This window comes from Chanos chanos, chromosome 9, assembly GCF_902362185.1.
Source record: "Chanos chanos chromosome 9, fChaCha1.1, whole genome shotgun sequence".
Classification (NCBI taxonomy): Eukaryota; Metazoa; Chordata; class Actinopteri; order Gonorynchiformes; family Chanidae; genus Chanos; species Chanos chanos.
The window spans coordinates 14,708,812-14,727,660 of record NC_044503.1 but is presented as its reverse complement, the minus strand read 5'-3'; the positions used below and the strand labels follow the sequence as shown (position 1 = coordinate 14,727,660).

The 18,849-nt window shown below is 50.5% G+C and overlaps 20 non-coding genes across 20 annotated transcripts; 14 read left to right on the top strand and 6 right to left on the bottom strand.

The window, feature by feature from the left end:
* Window positions 1-4,087: 4,087 nt before the first annotated feature.
* trnak-cuu (transfer RNA lysine (anticodon CUU)) lies at window positions 4,088-4,160 on the top strand. Its single transcript has one exon. It is a non-coding gene; the product is annotated as a tRNA-Lys (tRNA).
* A 94-nt stretch (window positions 4,161-4,254) lies between these two features.
* trnae-cuc (transfer RNA glutamic acid (anticodon CUC)) lies at window positions 4,255-4,326 on the top strand. Its single transcript has one exon. It is a non-coding gene; the product is annotated as a tRNA-Glu (tRNA).
* A 231-nt stretch (window positions 4,327-4,557) lies between these two features.
* Window positions 4,558-4,631, bottom strand: trnan-guu (transfer RNA asparagine (anticodon GUU)). The gene has a single exon. It is a non-coding gene; the product is annotated as a tRNA-Asn (tRNA).
* Window positions 4,632-6,498: 1,867 nt separating this feature from the next.
* On the top strand, window positions 6,499-6,571 carry trnak-cuu (transfer RNA lysine (anticodon CUU)). The gene has a single exon. It is a non-coding gene; the product is annotated as a tRNA-Lys (tRNA).
* A 94-nt stretch (window positions 6,572-6,665) lies between these two features.
* On the top strand, window positions 6,666-6,737 carry trnae-cuc (transfer RNA glutamic acid (anticodon CUC)). Its single transcript has one exon. It is a non-coding gene; the product is annotated as a tRNA-Glu (tRNA).
* A 231-nt stretch (window positions 6,738-6,968) lies between these two features.
* trnan-guu (transfer RNA asparagine (anticodon GUU)) lies at window positions 6,969-7,042 on the bottom strand. Its single transcript has one exon. It is a non-coding gene; the product is annotated as a tRNA-Asn (tRNA).
* Window positions 7,043-8,909: 1,867 nt separating this feature from the next.
* trnak-cuu (transfer RNA lysine (anticodon CUU)) lies at window positions 8,910-8,982 on the top strand. The gene has a single exon. It is a non-coding gene; the product is annotated as a tRNA-Lys (tRNA).
* Window positions 8,983-9,076: 94 nt separating this feature from the next.
* Window positions 9,077-9,148, top strand: trnae-cuc (transfer RNA glutamic acid (anticodon CUC)). The gene has a single exon. It is a non-coding gene; the product is annotated as a tRNA-Glu (tRNA).
* Window positions 9,149-9,378: 230 nt separating this feature from the next.
* trnan-guu (transfer RNA asparagine (anticodon GUU)) lies at window positions 9,379-9,452 on the bottom strand. Its single transcript has one exon. It is a non-coding gene; the product is annotated as a tRNA-Asn (tRNA).
* A 1,867-nt stretch (window positions 9,453-11,319) lies between these two features.
* On the top strand, window positions 11,320-11,392 carry trnak-cuu (transfer RNA lysine (anticodon CUU)). Its single transcript has one exon. It is a non-coding gene; the product is annotated as a tRNA-Lys (tRNA).
* A 94-nt stretch (window positions 11,393-11,486) lies between these two features.
* trnae-cuc (transfer RNA glutamic acid (anticodon CUC)) lies at window positions 11,487-11,558 on the top strand. Its single transcript has one exon. It is a non-coding gene; the product is annotated as a tRNA-Glu (tRNA).
* A 230-nt stretch (window positions 11,559-11,788) lies between these two features.
* Window positions 11,789-11,862, bottom strand: trnan-guu (transfer RNA asparagine (anticodon GUU)). The gene has a single exon. It is a non-coding gene; the product is annotated as a tRNA-Asn (tRNA).
* Window positions 11,863-13,729: 1,867 nt separating this feature from the next.
* trnak-cuu (transfer RNA lysine (anticodon CUU)) lies at window positions 13,730-13,802 on the top strand. The gene has a single exon. It is a non-coding gene; the product is annotated as a tRNA-Lys (tRNA).
* Window positions 13,803-13,896: 94 nt separating this feature from the next.
* trnae-cuc (transfer RNA glutamic acid (anticodon CUC)) lies at window positions 13,897-13,968 on the top strand. Its single transcript has one exon. It is a non-coding gene; the product is annotated as a tRNA-Glu (tRNA).
* A 230-nt stretch (window positions 13,969-14,198) lies between these two features.
* On the bottom strand, window positions 14,199-14,272 carry trnan-guu (transfer RNA asparagine (anticodon GUU)). Its single transcript has one exon. It is a non-coding gene; the product is annotated as a tRNA-Asn (tRNA).
* Window positions 14,273-16,139: 1,867 nt separating this feature from the next.
* On the top strand, window positions 16,140-16,212 carry trnak-cuu (transfer RNA lysine (anticodon CUU)). The gene has a single exon. It is a non-coding gene; the product is annotated as a tRNA-Lys (tRNA).
* Window positions 16,213-16,306: 94 nt separating this feature from the next.
* Window positions 16,307-16,378, top strand: trnae-cuc (transfer RNA glutamic acid (anticodon CUC)). Its single transcript has one exon. It is a non-coding gene; the product is annotated as a tRNA-Glu (tRNA).
* A 230-nt stretch (window positions 16,379-16,608) lies between these two features.
* trnan-guu (transfer RNA asparagine (anticodon GUU)) lies at window positions 16,609-16,682 on the bottom strand. Its single transcript has one exon. It is a non-coding gene; the product is annotated as a tRNA-Asn (tRNA).
* A 1,867-nt stretch (window positions 16,683-18,549) lies between these two features.
* Window positions 18,550-18,622, top strand: trnak-cuu (transfer RNA lysine (anticodon CUU)). Its single transcript has one exon. It is a non-coding gene; the product is annotated as a tRNA-Lys (tRNA).
* A 94-nt stretch (window positions 18,623-18,716) lies between these two features.
* trnae-cuc (transfer RNA glutamic acid (anticodon CUC)) lies at window positions 18,717-18,788 on the top strand. The gene has a single exon. It is a non-coding gene; the product is annotated as a tRNA-Glu (tRNA).
* Window positions 18,789-18,849: the final 61 nt, after the last annotated feature.

Sequence of the window (18,849 nt, the reverse complement as noted above, 5' to 3'; positions counted from 1 at the left end):
AACTTATTTTGGCGAAACCCCTTGACTAACTGTATTATTATAATGTTAAACTGAACCAAAGGGGATGATCACAAAGTGATTTAGCTTGTTAAAGTACTCTTTGCATGACGAAATAAACACGAAGTCTATGCGCTTTTCTGCATCTCTCAACCTAAAGCTTTAGCTCGCTAACTTCTCAGCGCTAAAAACAAATCGAAAAACGATGAGAAGATCGAAATTGTACAAGTGACCAAAGTAGTTCATCCATTTGCGATAATAATTTTCGGCGCATAACTAAAGAATTACTGCGACAATTTCAGAAATATTTACCCAAATCCAAGGATACCTTGTTAGTTCCATCTCATCTCCATAACCACCGTTTGACAACTGTGGGGAATATGCGCATGATCAGTGAACGCTAGTCGCACGGGATTCTGGTCCTTGTATTTTGAAAGAGCTTTTATCTAAAGCTCGACAGTTTTGTAAAGAATCGGAGCTACTACGTTACAAGAGTGCCGCTTCATAACCACATTGTGGAGACATCTCATCATAATGTTTATCTGTTTGTAGTGTGTAAACTTTTAGCAAGCGGAGACCTTTGAATTAGGCTTCTGAAAAAAGTATTTCAAGGACTGAAATTAAAAGCGTTCTACATCTCTGCCACTCCGTTACGCCGTTAATCGGTGGAGGTGTTTCCACATATGTTCGTGAGACGAACAGAGATTGTACTACCAAATATGGGAAGTAGATTATTCACCGACAGCCCCTTCCTCTCAGTGAACAATTTGCAACAGACTTTTGTACCTCTCTGGGATTTAAACTTGACTCTCGTTTGGTTGGGTTGGCCATGGATAATGGGAGGCGAAACCCAGACAACTGATTCCTGTTGCAGGCTATCGTCACGCTGTTTTAAGAAAAGAAACGGAGTAGGCCTACGGAAAACTGAAAAGGCAAAGAATCGTTTGCTTAACAAACAATGGGATTTTATACAAATTCGTGATCATGAAAATTACTTTAAACAACCAGCTCCGAGTAATAAGGAAATCTTCACTTTGTAACTCTCAGGGATGACATTATATCTGATTTCTCAAAATTCTGACTTCATTCCTCATGAGCCCAACAGTACTCATTAAATATCTCACATTTCCAACGTAATATCGAGCAAATGCGCCAGAACTGCGACAAAGCGCAGTTACAGTAGGCTAATATCTCACCGTTAGGAATGACTAACTCAAAATAACGACCAATATCTCATATGGCCGATTTAGCAGGCATTATATTTGTAGGAAGTATTACTTTTGGGTTATTGTTTTGCACTGTGGAAACTGTAGTCTATGAAATTTTTAAAGAATGGATGAAAGCCTATACTAATTCAACAGACTACACTCACTGTAGTTTAGTTCACATTTTAGTTCAGAATTCACTGGAAATGATTTGGAGTCCTGCTCTACTTAAGAGGGGAGCTCCGCACCGAACATTATTTCTTTTCTGAATACCTGCCTTGAGCTGTACCGCCCACATCAGTAAGATTCCTCAGACAGTTTAGCTGGAATTGAACTAAGAATTTAAGTACAGCCAGACGTGTATAAACGTTCTTCCACTGTAACAATGTTTTTCAACAGGCTATAAACCAGCACCGTAATCCCCGAGCTGGCTACAACCACCAAATTTTTGGTGAACAGCCAAATATAATACATTCCTCAGCTCAGCAGTGCAAGAACTCATTTTCACAGTATAGCCAGCCGCCGACATTCGCGGGGGTTCGCGAAAGTAGAAAAAACACGATATTTTCAAATCCACGGAAGTTAAATCTGCAAATGTTGAGGTTTGACTGTATTGTCACATTTCAGTAACTAATGTTTCTGTGTGTTGTTGCACGAGCTGATCAAGCACACTGCACACACACTCAAGAGAGTTCTTACAGGGCAATGTGGAACATAATACTGACTGAATAGCATGGCTATCTGTCATAGCTTGCAAAATTCTTAGTTTGGAAACTGGGATGCTTTTAATATGTAATCACTCGGTTTGACAGGAAATCTGAAATTTCTTTAAGAAATTCCGCATGAGGCCCTGGGGGCCTGTAAATGGTAATAAGACTGAACAACTGAGAGGATTCATTGCTAGTACCAGGTACAGTGACACTAAGAACAAGTACCTCAAATGAATTAAACTTAAATCTTGATATCTGGGTAACAGCTAGATTATTTTGCTAAAGGGTAGCAACACCTCCTCCTCAAACATTTAGGCGTGGGATGTTGACACATTTAATCCTACATAGTCATTTGGTTTAACCCATATTTATGTTAAACAAAGTATATCAAAGCATCTGTGATCTGTGATCATTTCATTTACAATATTTGCTTTGGCAGCAACAGATCTAATATTTAAAAGTCCTGGTTTTAGATTATGTTTGCCACTATTTGTTTAAGTTTTTCCTGCATGGCTTCTTATATTTTTTCATTCTGAACTTGGAAATGCACGAAACAGACACAGTCTCTGTGTGAGGGAACCAATGTGACATCACAACGTTGCAAGCAGACGGTCGGATTAGATGGTTTGTCTGTAAAAGTGAGACCCTGCTAAACCGAGAGTTAAAAGAGACAGTAGGTGCTATTGGTGGGGTACATGAGTCTGCAGGTCTGGATCCAGGTCTGGATATAACCGATTGCGCCACAGAGACCGCGTGCCCTGCTGGGCCACGTCCGCTCACCGGCCAGGCGACGGTAAGAGATTTTGACGGAGCGGTTTTTGTCCGAGGAGAAAAGAGCTGTCCCACAACCTGTCTGCCACCAGAAGACCACCGGTGCCCAGGGATGAGCTCAACTGTGCCCCATTCTCAGGACTTGGTGCCAAGTATCTCAGTGATGAAACTAGTTGGCAGAAAGACATGTCTTGACCTGAAGATACTGACCACAGGAGATAATGTCAATGTTGTGACTCGGACCAGCAAAAGATTTGTGCAGTGAACCAGGAGCCAGACAAAATGTCAGAAGATGGGATAACTGAAAAAGGGAATGAGGGTTCCGAGTGGGTTTCCAACATCCTTCTCTTCCCAAAGACAGGCACCAAAGAAATTAGCCTATGCGTTGACCTGAGAGAGCCAAACAAGGCAGTGATTCGGGAATGACACCCTGTACCCACCACAGACAGTATATTGCAAGCAATGCAAGGGGCAAAAGTGCTTGCCGGAAATGATTCCAGGAAAGGCTTTTGGCTGACTGAGTTAGCCCCAGAGTCACGACATCTGGCCACCTTCATTTTGCACAGAGAGCGCTGTCGTTTCAGAGAGGTTCTCTTTGGATTGTCAAGCGAACCAGAGTTAGACCAGAGGCTTGGGAAATCTTCTAGGGATTCCAAGAAAGAGGGCTTACTTTGAACAGAGACAAATCAGTTTGCTGAGAAAGACAGACCGAGATACTTGGCACCAAGACCTGAGAATGGGGCACCAAAGAAACTAGAACTAATCACTGTGATCAACGGGAATGTCAGAGGAAGTGCGGGTCTGTAACGTGTGGTGCCAGTTTCAAATTCTGCAGCTGCGACAACAAAAAGAAAAACTTCTTAGTTCATTTATACATATAAGTAAGGGAAGAAACGTACATGAACTGTGGAGTTGGTTAAAAGGACAATTAGTGAACTAGGCAGTAGAGAAATAGGCACAAAACTTGTTAACATGGAGAGGGAAAGTAGAACACCAAAAGATATCCCGAGTCATCAGGAGCAAGAGGAGAAAAAAGTTGGCAGTGGTGGGAAACAGAAGAGGGAGACTGACAGTAGCGCTGGGCACGTGAGTCTGCAGGTCTGGATCCAGGGCCACCAGGAGTGAATATTTTTACCTGGCTAGGTTCAATTGGCTTGTGAGAGCCTGGGCCTCCAGAAAGGAATCTCGCCCCGGGGGAGAGCACTCTGCCTGGGTAGGTGTAGCTCGGTTCTGGAAATTTTGATCCGGAGCCTGCGGTGGGGAACCCGCCCTCAGGAGGGAGCACTGCTGATGCGCATTTGAACCAGCGAGGCCAGCACGGCCAGAACCGCGGCCACAGTCCGGCGAGAGACGCAGGTCCGCCCAGGTGGGCGGAGGTGGGCGGGCCGCACCAGCTCGCCTGGGGCCCGGCTAGCTCAGTCGGTAGAGCATGAGACTCTTAATCTCAGGGTCGTGGGTTCGAGCCCCACGTTGGGCGTCTCTTTGGATCCTTTTGCCCCTTGTGATCTGCAGCCCTCATCCGTAAGCGTCTCAGAACTCCTTTGGCACCCACATGGGCTGCCAAGGCCAGCTCCCTGGTGGTCTAGTGGTTAGGATTCGGCGCTCTCACCGCCGCGGCCCGGGTTCGATTCCCGGTCAGGGAAGTGGCTTTTTGGCTCAGCGGGTCATCACGGAGCCTCAGCCCCTTGGACGGGACGTGAAAGTGAAACACTGCTCATCTGCGCGTGACAAGAGGCAAGCTTGTGGTGGAGAAAGGAAGAGCAACAAAAGCCCTGTTCTTGGCTAGGGACGTGTGGATACAAGGCGTGACAACTCCGCCGGAGTGAACGTTAACCATCCCCTCCTCGTCTAGGTACGCAAGAAGCCAGCGGCGTCGTCCCTGGGTGGGCTCGAACCACCAACCTTTCGGTTAACAGCCGAACGCGCTAACCGATTGCGCCACAGAGACCGCGTGCCCTGCTGGGCCACGTCCGCTCACCGGCCAGGCGACGGTAAGAGATTTTGACGGAGCGGTTTTTGTCCGAGGAGAAAAGAACTGTCCCACAACCTGTCTGCCACCAGAAGACCACCGGTGCCCAGGGATGAGCTCAACTGTGCCCCATTCTCAGGACTTGGTGCCAAGTATCTCAGTGATGAAACTAGTTGGCAGAAAGACATGTCTTGACCTGAAGCTACTGACCACAGGAGATAATGTCAATGTTGTGACTCGGACCAGCAAAAGATTTGTGCAGTGAACCAGGAGCCAGACAAAATGTCAGAAGATGGGATAACTGAAAAAGGGAACGAGGGTTCCGAGTGGGTTTCCAACATCCTTCTCTTCCCAAAGACAGGCACCAAAGAAATTAGCCTATGCGTTGACCTGAGAGAGCCAAACAAGGCAGTGATTCGGGAATGACACCCTGTACCCACCACAGACAGTATATTGCAAGCAATGCAAGGGGCAAAAGTGCTTGCCGGAAATGATTCCAGGAAAGGCTTTTGGCTGACTGAGTTAGCCCCAGAGTCACGACATCTGGCCACCTTCATTTTGCACAGAGAGCGCTGTCGTTTCAGAGAGGTTCTCTTTGGATTGTCAAGCGAACCAGAGTTAGACCAGAGGCTTGGGAAATCTTCTAGGGATTCCAAGAAAGAGGGCTTACTTTGAACAGAGACAAATCAGTTTGCTGAGAAAGACAGACCGAGATACTTGGCACCAAGACCTGAGAATGGGGCACCAAAGAAACTAGAACTAATCAATGTGATCAACGGGAATGTCAGAGGAAGTGCGGGTCTGTAACGTGTGGTGCCAGTTTCAAATTCTGCAGCTGCGACAACAAAAAGAAAAACTTCTTAGTTCATTTATACATATAAGTAAGGGAAGAAACGTACATGAACTGTGGAGTTGGTTAAAAGGACAATTAGTGAACCCCGCTCCGGCGAGCCCCAGCGCGTCTCCCGCGAGCCGACGTCCAGTTTGGAGAAGGAACGAACCTTTCTGGCAAGCCTACTCCCCTCCGCTGAAGTTTAATTTTGGGGATCACCAAAAGGGGGATTTAAGGGTTTGAGTGTTTTCATTTTTCTGTTATTACTAAATTCATTTCTTCAATACACGGCGCTCTGCGCGTTTGTTGATTATCTGCTGCGCTTACCTTTGACTCAGACAAAGGCCAATCTAAAGTTTGCAATGTTGTGTGTTTGGTTAAATCCGACGACTCTTCCAACATTACTATGTCTACCTTTTATCCCGATAGTACAGATGGCTTTTATCGATCTTTTGCCATGTTCTCTATCAACCAAAAGAACCCCTTGTGCGTTTTAACACAAGCTTGATGGTCAAGTTCGCATGTTACAAGACGCCAGCGCACCTCATCCCTGGAGGAGAAATAGGCACAAAACTTGTTAACATGGAGAGGGAAAGTAGAACACCAAAAGATATCCCGAGTCATCAGGAGCAAGAGGAGAAAAAAGTTGGCAGTGGTGGGAAACAGAAGAGGGAGACTGACAGTAGCGCTGGGCACGTGAGTCTGCAGGTCTGGATCCAGGGCCACCAGGAGTGAATATTTTTACCTGGCTAGGTTCAATTGGCTTGTGAGAGCCTGGGCCTCCAGAAAGGAATCTCGCCCCGGGGGAGAGCACTCTGCCTGGGTAGGTGTAGCTCGGTTCTGGAAATTTTGATCCGGAGCCTGCGGTGGGGAACCCGCCCTCAGGAGGGAGCACTGCTGATGCGCATTTGAACCAGCGAGGCCAGCACGGCCAGAACCGCGGCCACAGTCCGGCGAGAGACGCAGGTCCGCCCAGGTGGGCGGAGGTGGGCGGGCCGCACCCGCTCGCCTGGGGCCCGGCTAGCTCAGTCGGTAGAGCATGAGACTCTTAATCTCAGGGTCGTGGGTTCGAGCCCCACGTTGGGCGTCTCTTTGGATCCTTTTGCCCCTTGTGATCTGCAGCCCTCATCCGTAAGCGTCTCAGAACTCCTTTGGCACCCACATGGGCTGCCAAGGCCAGCTCCCTGGTGGTCTAGTGGTTAGGATTCGGCGCTCTCACCGCCGCGGCCCGGGTTCGATTCCCGGTCAGGGAAGTGGCTTTTTGGCTCAGCGGGTCATCACGGAGCCTCAGCCCCTTGGACGGGACGTGAAAGTGAAACACTGCTCATCTGCGCGTGACAAGAGGCAAGCTTGTGGTGGAGAAAGGAAGAGCAACAAAAGCCCTGTTCTTGGCTAGGGACGTGTGGATACAAGGCGTGACAACTCCGCCGGAGTGAACGTTAACCATCCCCTCCTCGTCTAGGTACGCAAGAAGCCAGCGGCGTCGTCCCTGGGTGGGCTCGAACCACCAACCTTTCGGTTAACAGCCGAACGCGCTAACCGATTGCGCCACAGAGACCGCGTGCCCTGCTGGGCCACGTCCGCTCACCGGCCAGGCGACGGTAAGAGATTTTGACGGAGCGGTTTTTGTCCGAGGAGAAAAGAACTGTCCCACAACCTGTCTGCCACCAGAAGACCACCGGTGCCCAGGGATGAGCTCAACTGTGCCCCATTCTCAGGACTTGGTGCCAAGTATCTCAGTGATGAAACTAGTTGGCAGAAAGACATGTCTTGACCTGAAGCTACTGACCACAGGAGATAATGTCAATGTTGTGACTCGGACCAGCAAAAGATTTGTGCAGTGAACCAGGAGCCAGACAAAATGTCAGAAGATGGGATAACTGAAAAAGGGAACGAGGGTTCCGAGTGGGTTTCCAACATCCTTCTCTTCCCAAAGACAGGCACCAAAGAAATTAGCCTATGCGTTGACCTGAGAGAGCCAAACAAGGCAGTGATTCGGGAATGACACCCTGTACCCACCACAGACAGTATATTGCAAGCAATGCAAGGGGCAAAAGTGCTTGCCGGAAATGATTCCAGGAAAGGCTTTTGGCTGACTGAGTTAGCCCCAGAGTCACGACATCTGGCCACCTTCATTTTGCACAGAGAGCGCTGTCGTTTCAGAGAGGTTCTCTTTGGATTGTCAAGCGAACCAGAGTTAGACCAGAGGCTTGGGAAATCTTCTAGGGATTCCAAGAAAGAGGGCTTACTTTGAACAGAGACAAATCAGTTTGCTGAGAAAGACAGACCGAGATACTTGGCACCAAGACCTGAGAATGGGGCACCAAAGAAACTAGAACTAATCAATGTGATCAACGGGAATGTCAGAGGAAGTGCGGGTCTGTAACGTGTGGTGCCAGTTTCAAATTCTGCAGCTGCGACAACAAAAAGAAAAACTTCTTAGTTCATTTATACATATAAGTAAGGGAAGAAACGTACATGAACTGTGGAGTTGGTTAAAAGGACAATTAGTGAACCCCGCTCCGGCGAGCCCCAGCGCGTCTCCCGCGAGCCGACGTCCAGTTTGGAGAAGGAACGAACCTTTCTGGCAAGCCTACTCCCCTCCGCTGAAGTTTAATTTTGGGGATCACCAAAAGGGGGATTTAAGGGTTTGAGTGTTTTCATTTTTCTGTTATTACTAAATTCATTTCTTCAATACACGGCGCTCTGCGCGTTTGTTGATTATCTGCTGCGCTTACCTTTGACTCAGACAAAGGCCAATCTAAAGTTTGCAATGTTGTGTGTTTGGTTAAATCCGACGACTCTTCCAACATTACTATGTCTACCTTTTATCCCGATAGTACAGATGGCTTTTATCGATCTTTTGCCATGTTCTCTATCAACCAAAAGAACCCCTTGTGCGTTTTAACACAAGCTTGATGGTCAAGTTCGCATGTTACAAGACGCCAGCGCACCTCATCCCTGGAGGAGAAATAGGCACAAAACTTGTTAACATGGAGAGGGAAAGTAGAACACCAAAAGATATCCCGAGTCATCAGGAGCAAGAGGAGAAAAAAGTTGGCAGTGGTGGGAAACAGAAGAGGGAGACTGACAGTAGCGCTGGGCACGTGAGTCTGCAGGTCTGGATCCAGGGCCACCAGGAGTGAATATTTTTACCTGGCTAGGTTCAATTGGCTTGTGAGAGCCTGGGCCTCCAGAAAGGAATCTCGCCCCGGGGGAGAGCACTCTGCCTGGGTAGGTGTAGCTCGGTTCTGGAAATTTTGATCCGGAGCCTGCGGTGGGGAACCCGCCCTCAGGAGGGAGCACTGCTGATGCGCATTTGAACCAGCGAGGCCAGCACGGCCAGAACCGCGGCCACAGTCCGGCGAGAGACGCAGGTCCGCCCAGGTGGGCGGAGGTGGGCGGGCCGCACCCGCTCGCCTGGGGCCCGGCTAGCTCAGTCGGTAGAGCATGAGACTCTTAATCTCAGGGTCGTGGGTTCGAGCCCCACGTTGGGCGTCTCTTTGGATCCTTTTGCCCCTTGTGATCTGCGGCCCTCATCCGTAAGCGTCTCAGAACTCCTTTGGCACCCACATGGGCTGCCAAGGCCGGCTCCCTGGTGGTCTAGTGGTTAGGATTCGTCGCTCTCACCGCCGCGGCCCGGGTTCGATTCCCGGTCAGGGAAGTGGCTTTTTGGCTCAGCGGGTCATCACGGAGCCTCAGCCCCTTGGACGGGACGTGAAAGTGAAACACTGCTCATCTGCGCGTGACAAGAGGCAAGCTTGTGGTGGAGAAAGGAAGAGCAACAAAAGCCCTGTTCTTGGCTAGGACGTGTGGATACAAGGCGTGACAACTCCGCCGGAGTGAACGTTAACCATCCCCTCCTCGTCTAGGTACGCAAGAAGCCAGCGGCGTCGTCCCTGGGTGGGCTCGAACCACCAACCTTTCGGTTAACAGCCGAACGCGCTAACCGATTGCGCCACAGAGACCGCGTGCCCTGCTGGGCCACGTCCGCTCACCGGCCAGGCGACGGTAAGAGATTTTGACGGAGCGGTTTTTGTCCGAGGAGAAAAGAACTGTCCCACAACCTGTCTGCCACCAGAAGACCACCGGTGCCCAGGGATGAGCTCAACTGTGCCCCATTTTCAGGACTTGGTGCCAAGTATCTCAGTGATGAAACTAGTTGGCAGAAAGACATGTCTTGACCTGAAGATACTGACCACAGGAGATAATGTCAATGTTGTGACTCGGACCAGCAAAAGATTTGTGCAGTGAACCAGGAGCCAGACAAAATGTCAGAAGATGGGATAACTGAAAAAGGGAACGAGGGTTCCGAGTGGGTTTCCAACATCCTTCTCTTCCCAAAGACAGGCACCAAAGAAATTAGCCTATGCGTTGACCTGAGAGAGCCAAACAAGGCAGTGATTCGGGAATGACACCCTGTACCCACCACAGACAGTATATTGCAAGCAATGCAAGGGGCAAAAGTGCTTGCCGGAAATGATTCCAGGAAAGGCTTTTGGCTGACTGAGTTAGCCCCAGAGTCACGACATCTGGCCACCTTCATTTTGCACAGAGAGCGCTGTCGTTTCAGAGAGGTTCTCTTTGGATTGTCAAGCGAACCAGAGTTAGACCAGAGGCTTGGGAAATCTTCTAGGGATTCCAAGAAAGAGGGCTTACTTTGAACAGAGACAAATCAGTTTGCTGAGAAAGACAGACCGAGATACTTGGCACCAAGACCTGAGAATGGGGCACCAAAGAAACTAGAACTAATCAATGTGATCAACGGGAATGTCAGAGGAAGTGCGGGTCTGTAACGTGTGGTGCCAGTTTCAAATTCTGCAGCTGCGACAACAAAAAGAAAAACTTCTTAGTTCATTTATACATATAAGTAAGGGAAGAAACGTACATGAACTGTGGAGTTGGTTAAAAGGACAATTAGTGAACCCCGCTCCGGCGAGCCCCAGCGCGTCTCCCGCGAGCCGACGTCCAGTTTGGAGAAGGAACGAACCTTTCTGGCAAGCCTACTCCCCTCCGCTGAAGTTTAATTTTGGGGATCACCAAAAGGGGGATTTAAGGGTTTGAGTGTTTTCATTTTTCTGTTATTACTAAATTCATTTCTTCAATACACGGCGCTCTGCGCGTTTGTTGATTATCTGCTGCGCTTACCTTTGACTCAGACAAAGGCCAATCTAAAGTTTGCAATGTTGTGTGTTTGGTTAAATCCGACGACTCTTCCAACATTACTATGTCTACCTTTTATCCCGATAGTACAGATGGCTTTTATCGATCTTTTGCCATGTTCTCTATCAACCAAAAGAACCCCTTGTGCGTTTTAACACAAGCTTGATGGTCAAGTTCGCATGTTACAAGACGCCAGCGCACCTCATCCCTGGAGGAGAAATAGGCACAAAACTTGTTAACATGGAGAGGGAAAGTAGAACACCAAAAGATATCCCGAGTCATCAGGAGCAAGAGGAGAAAAAAGTTGGCAGTGGTGGGAAACAGAAGAGGGAGACTGACAGTAGCGCTGGGCACGTGAGTCTGCAGGTCTGGATCCAGGGCCACCAGGAGTGAATATTTTTACCTGGCTAGGTTCAATTGGCTTGTGAGAGCCTGGGCCTCCAGAAAGGAATCTCGCCCCGGGGGAGAGCACTCTGCCTGGGTAGGTGTAGCTCGGTTCTGGAAATTTTGATCCGGAGCCTGCGGTGGGGAACCCGCCCTCAGGAGGGAGCACTGCTGATGCGCATTTGAACCAGCGAGGCCAGCACGGCCAGAACCGCGGCCACAGTCCGGCGAGAGACGCAGGTCCGCCCAGGTGGGCGGAGGTGGGCGGGCCGCACCCGCTCGCCTGGGGCCCGGCTAGCTCAGTCGGTAGAGCATGAGACTCTTAATCTCAGGGTCGTGGGTTCGAGCCCCACGTTGGGCGTCACTTTGGATCCTTTTGCCCCTTGTGATCTGCAGCCCTCATCCGTAAGCGTCTCAGAACTCCTTTGGCACCCACATGGGCTGCCAAGGCCAGCTCCCTGGTGGTCTAGTGGTTAGGATTCGGCGCTCTCACCGCCGCGGCCCGGGTTCGATTCCCGGTCAGGGAAGTGGCTTTTTGGCTCAGCGGGTCATCACGGAGCCTCAGCCCCTTGGACGGGACGTGACAGTGAAACACTGCTCATCTGCGCGTGACAAGAGGTAAGCTTGTGGTGGAGAAAGGAAGAGCAACAAAAGCCCTGTTCTTGGCTAGGACGTGTGGATACAAGGCGTGACAACTCCGCCGGAGTGAACGTTAACCATCCCCTCCTCGTCTAGGTACGCAAGAAGCCAGCGGCGTCGTCCCTGGGTGGGCTCGAACCACCAACCTTTCGGTTAACAGCCGAACGCGCTAACCGATTGCGCCACAGAGACCGCGTGCCCTGCTGGGCCACGTCCGCTCACCGGCCAGGCGACGGTAAGAGATTTTGACGGAGCGGTTTTTGTCCGAGGAGAAAAGAACTGTCCCACAACCTGTCTGCCACCAGAAGACCACCGGTGCCCAGGGATGAGCTCAGCTGTGCCCCATTTTCAGGACTTGGTGCCAAGTATCTCAGTGATGAAACTAGTTGGCAGAAAGACATGTCTTGACCTGAAGATACTGACCACAGGAGATAATGTCAATGTTGTGACTCGGACCAGCAAAAGATTTGTGCAGTGAACCAGGAGCCAGACAAAATGTCAGAAGATGGGATAACTGAAAAAGGGAACGAGGGTTCCGAGTGGGTTTCCAACATCCTTCTCTTCCCAAAGACAGGCACCAAAGAAATTAGCCTATGCGTTGACCTGAGAGAGCCAAACAAGGCAGTGATTCGGGAATGACACCCTGTACCCACCACAGACAGTATATTGCAAGCAATGCAAGGGGCAAAAGTGCTTGCCGGAAATGATTCCAGGAAAGGCTTTTGGCTGACTGAGTTAGCCCCAGAGTCACGACATCTGGCCACCTTCATTTTGCACAGAGAGCGCTGTCGTTTCAGAGAGGTTCTCTTTGGATTGTCAAGCGAACCAGAGTTAGACCAGAGGCTTGGGAAATCTTCTAGGGATTCCAAGAAAGAGGGCTTACTTTGAACAGAGACAAATCAGTTTGCTGAGAAAGACAGACCGAGATACTTGGCACCAAGACCTGAGAATGGGGCACCAAAGAAACTAGAACTAATCAATGTGATCAACGGGAATGTCAGAGGAAGTGCGGGTCTGTAACGTGTGGTGCCAGTTTCAAATTCTGCAGCTGCGACAACAAAAAGAAAAACTTCTTAGTTCATTTATACATATAAGTAAGGGAAGAAACGTACATGAACTGTGGAGTTGGTTAAAAGGACAATTAGTGAACCCCGCTCCGGCGAGCCCCAGCGCGTCTCCCGCGAGCCGACGTCCAGTTTGGAGAAGGAACGAACCTTTCTGGCAAGCCTACTCCCCTCCGCTGAAGTTTAATTTTGGGGATCACCAAAAGGGGGATTTAAGGGTTTGAGTGTTTTCATTTTTCTGTTATTACTAAATTCATTTCTTCAATACACGGCGCTCTGCGCGTTTGTTGATTATCTGCTGCGCTTACCTTTGACTCAGACAAAGGCCAATCTAAAGTTTGCAATGTTGTGTGTTTGGTTAAATCCGACGACTCTTCCAACATTACTATGTCTACCTTTTATCCCGATAGTACAGATGGCTTTTATCGATCTTTTGCCATGTTCTCTATCAACCAAAAGAACCCCTTGTGCGTTTTAACACAAGCTTGATGGTCAAGTTCGCATGTTACAAGACGCCAGCGCACCTCATCCCTGGAGGAGAAATAGGCACAAAACTTGTTAACATGGAGAGGGAAAGTAGAACACCAAAAGATATCCCGAGTCATCAGGAGCAAGAGGAGAAAAAAGTTGGCAGTGGTGGGAAACAGAAGAGGGAGACTGACAGTAGCGCTGGGCACGTGAGTCTGCAGGTCTGGATCCAGGGCCACCAGGAGTGAATATTTTTACCTGGCTAGGTTCAATTGGCTTGTGAGAGCCTGGGCCTCCAGAAAGGAATCTCGCCCCGGGGGAGAGCACTCTGCCTGGGTAGGTGTAGCTCGGTTCTGGAAATTTTGATCCGGAGCCTGCGGTGGGGAACCCGCCCTCAGGAGGGAGCACTGCTGATGCGCATTTGAACCAGCGAGGCCAGCACGGCCAGAACCGCGGCCACAGTCCGGCGAGAGACGCAGGTCCGCCCAGGTGGGCGGAGGTGGGCGGGCCGCACCCGCTCGCCTGGGGCCCGGCTAGCTCAGTCGGTAGAGCATGAGACTCTTAATCTCAGGGTCGTGGGTTCGAGCCCCACGTTGGGTGTCACTTTGGATCCTTTTGCCCCTTGTGATCTGCAGCCCTCATCCGTAAGCGTCTCAGAACTCCTTTGGCACCCACATGGGCTGCCAAGGCCAGCTCCCTGGTGGTCTAGTGGTTAGGATTCGGCGCTCTCACCGCCGCGGCCCGGGTTCGATTCCCGGTCAGGGAAGTGGCTTTTTGGCTCAGCGGGTCATCACGGAGCCTCAGCCCCTTGGACGGGACGTGACAGTGAAACACTGCTCATCTGCGCGTGACAAGAGGTAAGCTTGTGGTGGAGAAAGGAAGAGCAACAAAAGCCCTGTTCTTGGCTAGGACGTGTGGATACAAGGCGTGACAACTCCGCCGGAGTGAACGTTAACCATCCCCTCCTCGTCTAGGTACGCAAGAAGCCAGCGGCGTCGTCCCTGGGTGGGCTCGAACCACCAACCTTTCGGTTAACAGCCGAACGCGCTAACCGATTGCGCCACAGAGACCGCGTGCCCTGCTGGGCCACGTCCGCTCACCGGCCAGGCGACGGTAAGAGATTTTGACGGAGCGGTTTTTGTCCGAGGAGAAAAGAACTGTCCCACAACCTGTCTGCCACCAGAAGACCACCGGTGCCCAGGGATGAGCTCAGCTGTGCCCCATTTTCAGGACTTGGTGCCAAGTATCTCAGTGATGAAACTAGTTGGCAGAAAGACATGTTTTGACCTGAAGATACTGACCACAGGAGATAATGTCAATGTTGTGACTCGGACCAGCAAAAGATTTGTGCAGTGAACCAGGAGCCAGACAAAATGTCAGAAGATGGGATAACTGAAAAAGGGAACGAGGGTTCCGAGTGGGTTTCCAACATCCTTCTCTTCCCAAAGACAGGCACCAAAGAAATTAGCCTATGCGTTGACCTGAGAGAGCCAAACAAGGCAGTGATTCGGGAATGACACCCTGTACCCACCACAGACAGTATATTGCAAGCAATGCAAGGGGCAAAAGTGCTTGCCGGAAATGATTCCAGGAAAGGCTTTTGGCTGACTGAGTTAGCCCCAGAGTCACGACATCTGGCCACCTTCATTTTGCACAGAGAGCGCTGTCGTTTCAGAGAGGTTCTCTTTGGATTGTCAAGCGAACCAGAGTTAGACCAGAGGCTTGGGAAATCTTCTAGGGATTCCAAGAAAGAGGGCTTACTTTGAACAGAGACAAATCAGTTTGCTGAGAAAGACAGACCGAGATACTTGGCACCAAGACCTGAGAATGGGGCACCAAAGAAACTAGAACTAATCAATGTGATCAACGGGAATGTCAGAGGAAGTGCGGGTCTGTAACGTGTGGTGCCAGTTTCAAATTCTGCAGCTGCGACAACAAAAAGAAAAACTTCTTAGTTCATTTATACATATAAGTAAGGGAAGAAACGTACATGAACTGTGGAGTTGGTTAAAAGGACAATTAGTGAACCCCGCTCCGGCGAGCCCCAGCGCGTCTCCCGCGAGCCGACGTCCAGTTTGGAGAAGGAACGAACCTTTCTGGCAAGCCTACTCCCCTCCGCTGAAGTTTAATTTTGGGGATCACCAAAAGGGGGATTTAAGGGTTTGAGTGTTTTCATTTTTCTGTTATTACTAAATTCATTTCTTCAATACACGGCGCTCTGCGCGTTTGTTGATTATCTGCTGCGCTTACCTTTGACTCAGACAAAGGCCAATCTAAAGTTTGCAATGTTGTGTGTTTGGTTAAATCCGACGACTCTTCCAACATTACTATGTCTACCTTTTATCCCGATAGTACAGATGGCTTTTATCGATCTTTTGCCATGTTCTCTATCAACCAAAAGAACCCCTTGTGCGTTTTAACACAAGCTTGATGGTCAAGTTCGCATGTTACAAGACGCCAGCGCACCTCATCCCTGGAGGAGAAATAGGCACAAAACTTGTTAACATGGAGAGGGAAAGTAGAACACCAAAAGATATCCCGAGTCATCAGGAGCAAGAGGAGAAAAAAGTTGGCAGTGGTGGGAAACAGAAGAGGGAGACTGACAGTAGCGCTGGGCACGTGAGTCTGCAGGTCTGGATCCAGGGCCACCAGGAGTGAATATTTTTACCTGGCTAGGTTCAATTGGCTTGTGAGAGCCTGGGCCTCCAGAAAGGAATCTCGCCCCGGGGGAGAGCACTCTGCCTGGGTAGGTGTAGCTCGGTTCTGGAAATTTTGATCCGGAGCCTGCGGTGGGGAACCCGCCCTCAGGAGGGAGCACTGCTGATGCGCATTTGAACCAGCGAGGCCAGCACGGCCAGAACCGCGGCCACAGTCCGGCGAGAGACGCAGGTCCGCCCAGGTGGGCGGAGGTGGGCGGGCCGCACCCGCTCGCCTGGGGCCCGGCTAGCTCAGTCGGTAGAGCATGAGACTCTTAATCTCAGGGTCGTGGGTTCGAGCCCCACGTTGGGCGTCACTTTGGATCCTTTTGCCCCTTGTGATCTGCAGCCCTCATCCGTAAGCGTCTCAGAACTCCTTTGGCACCCACATGGGCTGCCAAGGCCAGCTCCCTGGTGGTCTAGTGGTTAGGATTCGGCGCTCTCACCGCCGCGGCCCGGGTTCGATTCCCGGTCAGGGAAGTGGCTTTTTGGCTCAGCGGGTCATCACGGAGCCTCAGCCCCTTGGACGGGACGTGACAGTGAAACACTGCTCATCTGCGCGTGACAAGAGGTAAGCTTGTGGTGGAGAAAGGAAGAGCAACAAAAGCCCTGTTCTTGGCTAGGACGTGTGGATACAAGGCGTGACAACTCCGCCGGAGTGAACGTTAACCATCCCCTCCTCGTCTAGGTACGCAAGAAGCCAGCGGCGTCGTCCCTGGGTGGGCTCGAACCACCAACCTTTCGGTTAACAGCCGAACGCGCTAACCGATTGCGCCACAGAGACCGCGTGCCCTGCTGGGCCACGTCCGCTCACCGGCCAGGCGACGGTAAGAGATTTTGACGGAGCGGTTTTTGTCCGAGGAGAAAAGAACTGTCCCACAACCTGTCTGCCACCAGAAGACCACCGGTGCCCAGGGATGAGCTCAACTGTGCCCCATTCTCAGGACTTGGTGCCAAGTATCTCAGTGATGAAACTAGTTGGCAGAAAGACATGTCTTGACCTGAAGATACTGACCACAGGAGATAATGTCAATGTTGTGACTCGGACCAGCAAAAGATTTGTGCAGTGAACCAGGAGCCAGACAAAATGTCAGAAGATGGGATAACTGAAAAAGGGAACGAGGGTTCCGAGTGGGTTTCCAACATCCTTCTCTTCCCAAAGACAGGCACCAAAGAAATTAGCCTATGCGTTGACCTGAGAGAGCCAAACAAGGCAGTGATTCGGGAATGACACCCTGTACCCACCACAGACAGTATATTGCAAGCAATGCAAGGGGCAAAAGTGCTTGCCGGAAATGATTCCAGGAAAGGCTTTTGGCTGACTGAGTTAGCCCCAGAGTCACGACATCTGGCCACCTTCATTTTGCACAGAGAGCGCTGTCGTTTCAGAGAGGTTCTCTTTGGATTGTCAAGCGAACCAGAGTTAGACCAGAGGCTTGGGAAATCTTCTAGGGATTCCAAGAAAGAGGGCTTACTTTGAACAGAGACAAATCAGTTTGCTGAGAAAGACAGACCGAGATACTTGGCACCAAGACCTGAGAATGGGGCACCAAAGAAACTAGAACTAATCAATGTGATCAACGGGAATGTCAGAGGAAGTGCGGGTCTGTAACGTGTGGTGCCAGTTTCAAATTCTGCAGCTGCGACAACAAAAAGAAAAACTTCTTAGTTCATTTATACATATAAGTAAGGGAAGAAACGTACATGAACTGTGGAGTTGGTTAAAAGGACAATTAGTGAACCCCGCTCCGGCGAGCCCCAGCGCGTCTCCCGCGAGCCGACGTCCAGTTTGGAGAAGGAACGAACCTTTCTGGCAAGCCTACTCCCCTCCGCTGAAGTTTAATTTTGGGGATCACCAAAAGGGGGATTTAAGGGTTTGAGTGTTTTCATTTTTCTGTTATTACTAAATTCATTTCTTCAATACACGGCGCTCTGCGCGTTTGTTGATTATCTGCTGCGCTTACCTTTGACTCAGACAAAGGCCAATCTAAAGTTTGCAATGTTGTGTGTTTGGTTAAATCCGACGACTCTTCCAACATTACTATGTCTACCTTTTATCCCGATAGTACAGATGGCTTTTATCGATCTTTTGCCATGTTCTCTATCAACCAAAAGAACCCCTTGTGCGTTTTAACACAAGCTTGATGGTCAAGTTCGCATGTTACAAGACGCCAGCGCACCTCATCCCTGGAGGAGAAATAGGCACAAAACTTGTTAACATGGAGAGGGAAAGTAGAACACCAAAAGATATCCCGAGTCATCAGGAGCAAGAGGAGAAAAAAGTTGGCAGTGGTGGGAAACAGAAGAGGGAGACTGACAGTAGCGCTGGGCACGTGAGTCTGCAGGTCTGGATCCAGGGCCACCAGGAGTGAATATTTTTACCTGGCTAGGTTCAATTGGCTTGTGAGAGCCTGGGCCTCCAGAAAGGAATCTCGCCCCGGGGGAGAGCACTCTGCCTGGGTAGGTGTAGCTCGGTTCTGGAAATTTTGATCCGGAGCCTGCGGTGGGGAACCCGCCCTCAGGAGGGAGCACTGCTGATGCGCATTTGAACCAGCGAGGCCAGCACGGCCAGAACCGCGGCCACAGTCCGGCGAGAGACGCAGGTCCGCCCAGGTGGGCGGAGGTGGGCGGGCCGCACCCGCTCGCCTGGGGCCCGGCTAGCTCAGTCGGTAGAGCATGAGACTCTTAATCTCAGGGTCGTGGGTTCGAGCCCCACGTTGGGCGTCACTTTGGATCCTTTTGCCCCTTGTGATCTGCAGCCCTCATCCGTAAGCGTCTCAGAACTCCTTTGGCACCCACATGGGCTGCCAAGGCCAGCTCCCTGGTGGTCTAGTGGTTAGGATTCGGCGCTCTCACCGCCGCGGCCCGGGTTCGATTCCCGGTCAGGGAAGTGGCTTTTTGGCTCAGCGGGTCATCACGGAGCCTCAGCCCCTTGGACGGGACGTGACAGT